Source organism: Tupaia chinensis, unplaced genomic scaffold, assembly GCF_000334495.1.
Source record: "Tupaia chinensis unplaced genomic scaffold, TupChi_1.0 Scaffold000597_1, whole genome shotgun sequence".
Lineage (NCBI taxonomy): Eukaryota > Metazoa > Chordata > Mammalia > Scandentia > Tupaiidae > Tupaia > Tupaia belangeri.
Window position 1 is genome coordinate 1,334,159 of NW_006160114.1, and position 9,540 is coordinate 1,343,698.

Here is a 9,540-nt window from a genome sequence, read left to right on the forward strand (position 1 = left end):
TTTCCTCCCCAGGTGAGATGCCCTTCACAGTATTCCCTAGTGCCTACCTCTAGATTACCCTATCGATTTATATGATCTGTTTATACATTTGTCTCTTCCAATGAATGAAAGCTTCTTAAGGGCAAGGGCTGTGTTTTCTACTATCTTTGAATCACTAGCCACCAGGAAAATGTTTGGCCAATCATAGAACAGGAAGACATACAGGATGAAATCTAAACCAGCTTCAGCATTGGTACATTAGCATCTCCAGCCTTCTGAGGGGAAATATCAGAAATCGTTGCGACCCTGAGCAAGTACATGGTGACTCATCCTATGGCATCTCTACTATTACGATCTCCCCTATATTCTCTAAAACAGAGACATGAGTGGTACATGGGCTCACATTGCCAGCTTGCACAGCCCTGATTCTCCTTCTCAGTCTCCAAATGTGAAGGTACCTGAGACACTGATCAAAATCCAACATCCCACTCAGAACTCTCTTTCCTAGGACTTGAAGTCACATAGGTTCCCTATCCACCTCCCTAGATACACACACAGGTCAAGCATCTCCTTCCTGCCATAGCCTTGCTCTCATGCTCCTGCCACCAGGGTTTCCCCATGGCCCAAATGTTCACCACTGACTCGGCCCAATTCATCAGCAACTTAGTGGCATCTTACCATCCCCGTGCTGCCTATTGGCCTGGTACCCTACCAGACTTCTGGTTTACCCACCCTCTTGTTGCCTTAGAGAAGGAACTGAGCCTTTGATAAGCAGACAACACTCTAAGGCCCTTAAAGGACCATCATAATTTCAGGATAACCAACAGAGGGAAGAAGCATAGCTTCTAGCCAGAGCAATCCACTCTGTACTCCTTTTTGATACATATTAAGGACCTACCAAGTACACACCTCCTGTCTGTCTTACAAAAACAAGTTGACATCACAAAGACACAGGCTCCCTAGTCAAGCATCTGTTGAAACCCCAAGCCTACCACTTAGTAGTTGTGTGACCTAGAGTAGGTTACTAATTTTTCTGGGCCTCAACTTTCCATCTGTAAAATGGGGATGGCAACAGTCCCTCCCTCACAAGACCACTCTGAGGAATAAATGAGTTAAGGGGAGAACAGTGCCTGGGATGTAGTGATGCCATCCAAGAATTAGTCATCACTATTTATGCGCATGAGCTTACTGACACATCACAACCACTTTACAGATGAGGAAATTGAGGCTGGAGATGGGAACCAGCCCAGATTTGAGCATCCAGGCCTTCAACCAAGAGGCCAAGCACAGTCCACATCCCCTTAGCCATAAACCAGGCCTCTATTCTGAGGGTTAAACTGGGCAAGACGTCTGCTTCCTTATATAGTTTACCTTTCTGGTAGAAAATGTGTTCTGAGCTCATCTGAAGGTAGGAAATGTCTCATACCTAAAAATAGTTCTTAAAACACACACACACACACACACACACACACATACACAAGCAAACAAAAACTCTTGCTGATTTACACCTGACCAAGCCACTTCATTAACAGGAAAATGATCTGGTAGCAGAAGAAGGGCTCAGGGTTCCATCTCTGGACTTGATGTTGTCAACACACACCTCCTCTTTTCCCCGACAGTATCTGAGGACTGTTCACACGAGACAGTGACCGCAGATGAGGCACAAACGCCTTCCGCTGTAAAAGGTTGTCTGGCAGGAAGCACGTTGGTGCCCTGGCAGTTCCTTGGGCCATGTGATATAACTGCCAGGGTACACTTCCGTAATTACAGCCCCCAGGGACCAGCTACATGGAAGAACAAATGAAACAGACATTGGTTACCATCTTTTAGAAAGTCTCAAGCAGTGGCCCTTCTATTACAAGGGAAAACGTGGGAAGGAAAAGTTTGCTTCCTTCAGACTTTGTGGTGATTAGAAAAAAAAAAAAAAAAAATGACAAACAGGCATGCTGCTCTGCCTGGTTAATGAGGCTCAGAAGCCTTGGCATTTGGCTTTGAAAGATTAGAAATACACCAGGCTTGTCAAGCATAGCCCAGTCAGTTACAAATTGCAAGTCATCTTTCCGTTGTTGCTGAACTTCCTTTACACCTTTTGTTTTGAACAGAGTGAGCAAACAACTTCTAATCCTCCAGCTGTAGAGTTCCAAGTACAGCACAAAGCACCGAGACACACCTTTGCCCTGGCTGCTCTGCGTGGTTGCAGGTTAACCAGATATCCAGCTAGGAGTCTACCTAAAACATTCCCCTAATATGCTTTGGTGTCGATGGAAAGGCTTGGTTCTGACAGTTCAGTGTGCAGAGACAGTTACTTCATTAAGGCTTCTGAGATCCTGTATTTGCTTAGATTGCTGGTCACACAGATTAATAGCTGTGGGGGCCTTTACTTTTAGAGCATAGGAGCTGTGTTTGTGTTTGGAGAGGCTTAATGATACACTCAACAATCCAATATTAGAAGTTGTTTGCTTTCAGGAACAGAATGTTATACCAGAAAGATATATCTGAGGGGGGAAAAAAAAACACACAAAAAAACTCCACAGCAGCAATCTGCAGTATGCCAGGATACTCAAAGCATAATCACTCTACCTGCTAACTGGGGCTTCTTTGCGATTCCAGGCTTTGTTGTAAGATACATACACACACACACACACACCACAATAGTAAGCAAATATGCTGTGCAGCTTGAAATCTAGTGCTCAGTAATATAAGACATTTGAATCAACTGTTTCAGGCTCAGCTAGAGCCCACTTCTTCCAATACCAAGTCCCTTGCCTCTTAAAATACATGGCAGTATATCTTTAGTTTATCTGGGACCTTTGTAATCTCTGTATTCATCATAATTGAGAAAAAAATTGTTTCTAAAGTTGTATTTATCTATTTCCTTCTATGAGCAAGAGAGACAGACAGACAGACACACCCAGTGGGGTCCTGATGCTATGATCTACCCCTATCTTAGACAGTCTGAATTATAGCATGGACACAGACCTGGTGTTTCCAGGCACAAACCCAGAACCCTCCCACGCAGGTCATGCTCACAGAATAGTCTAAGGAACCCCTCTTTTAAGAAAATAGAGTCCAAGTTTACCCAAGTCCAAGAAAAATATATTTTGTTTTCCATTCCTTTTCCTTAAATGTATTGGTCAGAATGATTCTTGTTTTATAAGTTGAGCAATACCTGTCAATCCACCTTTAAGACACATTTCTTTGTCCTCCTTGTATTTCTTGCACCCAATACAGAATCAGATATTCCAGAGTCATGGTTTGTGCCTGGCCATGTGGCTAAGCCAGGCGGTACCGAGCACTTCCCTGGCAACAGCGGGAGCAGCTGTTTCCTGGCACTTGTACTCACAGGCCTCTGTTCTGCATCAGGCTGTGTAAGTGAACAGGAAAAGAGATCCTGAATGGCTTCCTCTTAGGGAAAAAGGCGGAGAGGAGGGGGAGGACAAGACTTCTGCCCTTATTCTGTTCGGATTCACTGTTCTTACTAGTTACAGGATAGGATTTTATGAGAAAAAAGAGATAGCACAATAAACTCAGGTACCCGAAGTGACCTAGAGGAAATGACAATTGCTAAGAATAGCCTGTGATTATGCTGTCATTGTGCTCAAAGACAGTGTGGCTAGAGCTACCCTGTGGCCTCGTAGTTAAGGGAACCAGAGCTTTCATGGCTGATCACGTGATTTGATTTCTGGCCCTGGGGACATAAAAAAACACACTAGGTACATGTGCATGCATGCCCCAAACCCCAGCAGGATGGAGAAGCAGAGATGGGATTGAGGCATGACCACATCCCATCAAGGGGATGCTTTTTCCTTCTCTGTCTCTCTGTTTCTGAGGAGTGTAGGTACTCTCTAGCAAACGTTTTTTTAAAAAAGCATAGCAGGCCAGCAAGTGGTGTGGTGGTTGGGGCACTGGACTCCCACATGGCTGGCCATGGTTTGAGTCCTGAACCTGGTGGCTTGGTTTCTCACTTCATGGTGGCACCATCTCTCTCTCTCTCTCTCTCTCTCTCTCATATCAAGTTAAAGAATAATCATAATAAATAATTTTTTTAAAAAGGCATAAAAAGAAGCATGGCCATCCGTCTAGTCACAAGAGCAGAAATCCAGAGGTTCCCCTCTCGCCTTCATCCCTGAATAAGCTGGTTAGCGTGTCCTAGCAAGTGTGCCTCTCACACCCCGGAATCCAGCCATGAGCTTTGGCTGCTCCTCTTCTGGGCTCCTAGCAGCACACACATGTTCCTGTGACCATACACATCTTCCTGTCTTGGAATTCTACATGTCTGCCTCACCTGTTGACGCTGAGATATTTGAGATCTTTTTCATTTCTGTACCTCTAGTGCCCAATCTGGAAGGTTCTCACTTATTTATATAATAGAAATAATAGCCACAGTGGCACACAGGTAATGTCACTGCTTGGAAGGTGCATGGGAGATCCAGTTCCTTTGCATGCTCCCCATGCCAGCCTGACACTGCAGGCACAGCTGTGTGTTTCTGTAGTTCTAACTGACTACATGGCTGTCCAGGAGTGTGACACGGGGGGACCCTGTTTCTGTCTCTCCCTCTCTTTCTCTCATCAAGAAAAAAAATCGTTTTGCCTTGCCCATTCCAGAAAGGATTTGATGTGGCCAAAGGGTAAAGTTGACAGTATAACCTCTTCCACTAAAACCATACAAAGGCTGAGATGAGCACAGGATATTTATAAGTAAAATAAGCTATGAGGACTGTGACTGTTTTTAGTGCTCTTCATTATACATATGAATCATCATTGCTATTTGATAATATGCCCCAAATACTTTACATTAAATCATCACAAGTCTCCTAGGCAGGCTATAGTTTTCTTTTCTTTCTTTTTCTTTTTCTTTTTTTTAAATGTCTTTCTTCCATGAACAAAAGAGATAAGTGGGATGGAGAAATAGAGAGACAGGCACTCCCAACAGGGTCTTGACGCTGTGCCTTATCTCAGCCCCAGCCAGTCCCAGATCATGGGCATGGGTGTGTCCTGCGTACTCAGGGATGTCTCCAGATGCGAACCCAGCACCTCCCATATGGATTACCTCACAGAGCACCATGTTACTGCTACACAGTCAGGCCCCCAGTTTTCTCTCTTCACAGCTCCAAAAACTAAGGCAAGAAAATGTTACGGAATGTGTTGGGTGTCACAGCCGGTCAGTAAAAAGAAAAGATTCAAACTCAGAGGCCTACTATCGCCAAATCCTACACTCCCCACTCCATGTCATGCTGCCTCTGTTTAAGTGTGGCTTCTGACGCTATAAGCACTGCCAAAGTCTTAGAAGAGTTTGCTTCTGTCATGGTCTGCAAAGCGGTGGATGGCACTGCTGTGGTGGCCTCAAAGGAAGGCTGAGACAGGCAAGAGGAAGCATTTCCTGTGCTCTGATCACACCCACTCTTTATCCCCAACCTGCACCTCCAGACTCATATTCAGGAAGCTGCTTAAAAGATTTCTCTTCTGGGAGGACATGTCTTATGGCAAAAACCTAAACAACAACAAGATATCTCAGCCTAGAATGTGGTTGTGAGCAGGCAACTGTTGCCGGTGGGGTAACTTGAAAACAGCTGTGAGATCTGCTAGCTCCTGGGCAAAAGCGTTCCCTCCAAACCCCTCTCAGCCTCACCTGTGGTAGCAGCTCTATCTGCTTTCTAGTATAGAAATGGATTTAGTCTCAGAGACTCTGAAGGCCAAGAGGCCACTCTTGGTTCCAGTCTCTGGGGATGAGGATATGGAGGGAAGGAACAGGGTAAACAGCAACTTAGATCCCAGGTAAACCTAGAGGGACTAATTTCTAATGGGAATAGCCTCAGGCAGACTTCTTACTGCAAAAATCTGCTGCGTCTGCATATCTACCTTGCTCAAAGAGCCAACCGTATTGATGAAAAAGACAGAGGAAAAGGCCCCAGTCAGAAGTCAGGCAGATTATTCCAGCTGGACAACCCCCAGCCAAGACGCCTTAGCACACTGCATGGGAGTGACTCAGACTAGCAGACTGAGGAAGGAAAAGAGAGAAGGGAACTCTAACTTACTGAGGGCCTCCTCTGTCACAGCCCCTAACGCTTAGGCACCACACCAAGAACCAAGATGAAAAACACAGCCTGTGGCAGATGTTGCTTTCACCTCACTCAAAACCACTCCAACCTCCTTCTAAGCAAGATTTCCTGTGCACTAAAAGCTGGAATGCTAAATTCCCATGCACTAGGGTTTCCACAAGAAATCTCCGGAGTCAATTATAATAATCATTAGCAGCTTACCAGGCTCTGGTGCAGATGCAGCGTAAGCACTGTGAGTGGCTGTCACACCGCCCTTCTGAAAGTATAGAGGTAGAGGTGCTTTGAACCTTCTCCAGCCAGGGTAGCAAAGGCACCATCTTGAATCAATCTCTACCTTGTGGGTGAATAGTATCAGCACAGCTTCCTGGCCCAGCAGCTTTCTAGCCTGCAACAGAGGCACTGTGGGTTTTGAGTTAACCGTGGAAACAGCAGGTGCAGTGACTACCTGGCTAGGCCAGATTTGCAGTGTAGCTCTGGTAGTTACACCTGATTCCCCCTCTGCAGCCTCCATCTCCAGTGCTTACCTTCATTCTGTTAATATAACCCAGTGATTCTGTAAGGGTGATCTCTGGACCAGCAATATCCGTAGCTGAGAACTTGTTAGAGATGCAAATTCTTGGCCCCCACCCCACACCAGCTGAATCAGAAACTCTGGGGGGTGGGGCCTAGCAATCTTGGCTTTAACACGCCTTCCAGGTGCTTCTGACACACGCTAAAGTTTAAGAATCTCTGCTGACAGCCAACAGCCTACAATAAATTCATCTCTGCTAAAACTAACTAGAGTGGATTCTATTATCTGCAACTTAATTCTGACTGATCCACAGACCCTGCCCTCATGTTCCTTCAGGTCTTCTATGGGGAAGACAATCAATAATGAGAAAACAACATGATGTTTAGGGAAAATACAAGGTAGAAGCACTTGCCTCAGTCAAGAACAGTTATATCCCATCTTTATAATCCATCTTTATTTAAAATGTTTGCATGGTGGCTAAGGTGCCGGACACTCTCACTCAACCAACCACGGTTCAAGTCCCGGATCTGGTGGTTTTGCTTTCTCACTTTCCCTCTCTCTCTCTGTTTCTCTCTGGTCAAAATAAAACAAAAGAGGGACCAGCAGTTAGCGTAGTGGCTATGTCGCTGTACTCCCATGTAGTCGACTGCGGTTCGTGTCCTGGACCTAGTGGCTTAAAACTCACACCAGGCCCATGTGCGTGCGTGCCCAAGATCCCAAGAGGAGAATGGAAGAGAAGGGATTGCGACGTGGCCATCCCCCTTGGGGGGGTGGGGGGTGATTTCTCTCTCTCTGTCTCTGTCTGTCTCGCGAGCACACGTGCCCTATAGCAACAACCTCTAAAAATAAATAAATAAATAAATAAATAAAACAAAAGAATGAATACATAAAAAGAAACAATTATTTTAAAAATGTTTGAACATCCAGTCTCAATAGTTATATTTATTTCTAAAGTTCACATATACTCTAATAAATAGATTTTAGGTTTATTTATTTTATTGAGAGAGTCACCCTCAACAGGGTCTAATCACACCATGATCCCCGCCCCCCCAGCCCTCCAGTCAGCCAGGATCTTGGGCACATGTACCTGCCTGGTGTGTTCCAGGTCAGCTAGGAGGACAAACCCAAGGTCAGTCATGTGGCTTCCAGCACTGCATTGCTGCATCTGTGCTGCAGTGGCTGGGCCTGTCAAAGATTTTAAACGAACATATAAGTAGAAGCCTAAAAGGTGAAATTGAAAAATGAACATAAATACAAGTTCTAATATTTACTTTTGGAATCTCTACAGATCACCATGTGCGTGCGTGCCCAAGATCCCAAGAGGAGAATGGAAGAGAAGGGATTGCGGCGTGGCCATCCCCCTTGGGGGGATGGGGGGTGATTTCTCTCTCTCTGTCTCTCTCTGTCTGTCTCGCGAGCACACGTGCCCTATAGCAACAACCTCTAAAAATAAATAAATAAATAAATAAATAAAACAAAAGAATGAATACATAAAAAGAAACAATTATTTTTTAAATGTTTGAGCATCCAGTCTCAATAGTTATATTTATTTCTAAAGTTCATATATACTCTAATAAATAGATTTTAGGTTTATTTATTTTATTGAGAGAGTCACCCTCAACAGGGTCTAATCACACCACGATCCCCCCCGCCCCCAGCCCTCCAGTCAGCCAGGATCTTGGGCACATGCACATGCCTGGTGTATTCCAGGTCAGCTAGGAGGACAAACCCAAGGTCAGTCATGTGGTTTCCAGCACTGCATTGCTGCATCTGTGCTGCAGTGGCTGGGCCTGTCAAAGATTTTAAACGAACATATAAGTAGAAGCCTAAAAGGTGAAATTGAAAAATGAACATAAATACAAGTTCTAATATTTACTTTTGGAATCTCTACAGATCACCTTGACACGTTAATGATCACTGGTTTAGAATGTCAAAAAATCTTCCAGCAGAAATAATAGCAGCTCCAAGAAATTAAAGTAAGGGTCCAGCATTTATTTGTGGAATGCTAAGCAGGAAAGAGAGATGATAATGATGAGGACGGTAACAGCAACGATGATGATGGTCAACCCAGAAAGAAGACCGAGTAGTTTGTTTGAGCCAGGGCTCAGGACGAATCACTCAGATGAGCAAACGTGTAGTTTCCCAGACATGTGCTCACCAATATGGCGACCTAGAAAGCTGGTGTATATTACAAAGAGAGACGAGGAGAGGTTACAAGTTTTTTGGCAAGTGTTTACATTGGTTCATTTAAAGTAATGCAGGCAACCGATTGGCTACAACTTAAGTTTTACATCGCAAATTCACTGAGAAGAAAAGATGGGGGGGAGGGGTCACACTGTGAAATCTATAATCTTTTTCTAGCTTCACATCTTGTTTACTGTAAGCTAAAACATACCATTTTGGGCAACAATTCTTATTAATGTGAGGTGCAACCCAAGTCTAGAGCTTATGCTTTACTGATGCCTTTAAGATTTAAATGAGACTATATTCCACAGACTGCTCTGGGCTACTTTTCTTTCACATGATGATAACAATAACTGCCTATTTTTGACCAACTGCTATGACCCTTAAGCCCTGAAAGCAACCCTGTGAAGTAGGATTTGGATGCCCATTTCAGACTGGGAAATTGAGGCTCAAAAGTTTTCTATATAGTAAATGACAGAGCTGAGTTTTTGAAGCAAAATCTGGTCCTTCCATTGCCAGCCTCTGAACTGGGCTGTTGTGTGGTTGGAGGAACCAGTTAGACTGGAAAATTGAGGCTCAAAAGTTTTCTATATAGTAAATGACAGAGCTGAGTTTTTGAAGCAAAAATCTGGTCCTTCCATTGGCAGCCTCTGAACTGGACTGTTGTGTGGTTGGAGAAACCAGTTACTGGGACATTCAGGAAGAAAAGCAGATTTGGAGGGAAAGATGGTCATTTTGTTTTGATACTTGAAGCGCCCTCGAGACAGCCCAGTGGAGCTAGCCAATATAAAACGTAATAGATGAATC

General features: G+C 44.4%; 1 protein-coding gene across 1 annotated transcript in view; it reads right to left on the minus strand.

The window, feature by feature from the left end:
* KATNAL1 (katanin catalytic subunit A1 like 1) overlaps positions 1–6,683 on the minus strand; it is a 235,958-nt gene extending 229,275 nt beyond the window's left edge. The window contains exons 1-2 of the mRNA XM_027775674.1: positions 6,563–6,683; positions 6,240–6,423 (exon numbers count right to left, since the gene is read on the minus strand). The gene's annotated coding sequence lies outside the window, so the exon portion shown is untranslated. The remainder of the gene's footprint in view (positions 1–6,239; positions 6,424–6,562) is intronic.
* Positions 6,684–9,540: the final 2,857 nt, after the last annotated feature.